The sequence below is a fragment of the Phalaenopsis equestris genome, unplaced genomic scaffold, assembly GCF_001263595.1.
Source record: "Phalaenopsis equestris unplaced genomic scaffold, ASM126359v1 Scaffold001272, whole genome shotgun sequence".
Taxonomy (NCBI): domain Eukaryota; kingdom Viridiplantae; phylum Streptophyta; class Magnoliopsida; order Asparagales; family Orchidaceae; genus Phalaenopsis; species Phalaenopsis equestris.
In genome coordinates, this window is record NW_018165711.1 from 56,116 (window position 1) to 57,881 (window position 1,766).

The window sequence follows — 1,766 nt, forward strand, 5'->3', positions numbered from 1 at the left end:
GGTGATGTATAAGTATTGTTGTATTATGGTATTATTCAGGTCTTATTGTGGTAACATTGATTTTATTAGCTGCGCGGTATTTTTGTTGTGGACTGCTGTGTTATCATGGTTTTATTATTGTGCTATTATGTATTTATTAAGTTAACTATTATTATGGTTGTTTTATGGTAACATTCGAGTGTTCCTTGAAATTAAAAAATGCTTTTATGACGTGATACCCAGCTTTACTTCTGCCCGAGCGCTCCGAATAATTTGATCAGAAACAGAATATGAAATGCCTATAATAAAAAACTCCGGAGGAAAACCGACAGGCGCACCACCTCTTTTGTCAGAATCCAATTGTCATTTGCCATCTTGTTAGGGTTTCGAGTCTCCGTTCGCCAGTCGAAGTACATTCTCCAGTTCACTGCTAGAGTTTAGCTTATCAAGATGGAAGTCGAGCCTTCTCAGATGGAAACCCAAGAAAACCCTATGATAGTGGAAGCTGAAGAGCCGTTGAGAATGGAAACCAAAGATGAGCTGTCGAGAATGGAATCCGATGAATAGAAGAGGAAAAAAGCCAATGACCATAAGAAGAAGGTTATTGAAGAGGGTTCCTCCAAGTAATATTTTATTTTCTTGGTCATTTTTTCTTTGAAAATATTATCAACAGTTCTTTTAAATAAAATGTAATTCCTTTAATTAGAATGTAGTATTCCTTTACAAAACTTGATGAATATTGAATAATAAAGGCAGAATAAAACCGTAATAGTTCAATAATACTAATTAAACAGTTAATACCTTAATATAACTGAAATATAATCGTAATTAAACTGTAATAATATTATAATAATACAAGAATAATACCATCAAAATATAACCTTAATAATACCATTATAATAACATTGTACAATGTGAATAATACCACTCAAATATAACCATAAGAATACTGTAATAACATCATAATAATACAACTACACCCGAATAACACCTTATTAATGAAATTGAAATGCCATTGAAATAAAACCTGATATTTGTTGCATTGTATTATTTTTGTAGGTTTGTGAACCCAAGATCAATGAGTTGTAGATGTCGACTATCTGTAGTGAGAGATGTACTGGAGAAGGTTAGACATTCAATATTAGAGGACATGAGAAACGAGCTTAAAGCAATGAATGTTGAACGGTTCTTGGAGCTCCCTCTTTATCCTCAAAAGAATGTCCCGACACTACAATTTTTGCAATGTTGGCAGTACGATAAAATGGTTTTTAAAATTGGATGGAAAGAGTGACCGCGACTTTATATAAGCTTATAAATAGAAGTATTTAATAGTGCTGCTAAAAGATTTAATTCCTCAGCAACTGTACCAAAACTTAATAACAGTTATAGATTTGATAAATATGTACATAATAAATATTCAATAATTGTAAAGTCACACTTATCAACGCAAGTATATGTATCACTCAAGTACTATAGGGCTTTAATGGAGTCCTAGATATCGATCCCATAAGGAGTAATATTAGAACTACGAACTAAGACTTTAGAAAAATAATACTTTAATCATAACAATGAAGTTCAATTTGCTTATCTGTCACTAATAGATAATTGAAATAAATATGTAATTTTAATAGCTATTAAATAACTAATTATACCAATGAAGGTTCAAATGTGATATTCAATATATAAGAAAGCATCATTCTCCTTGTCAAGAAATTATAGTGAATGGATAAAATGAATTAGTTCAAATTATATTGTGCAAAATAGGAGCATACATATTCTTTACCCAT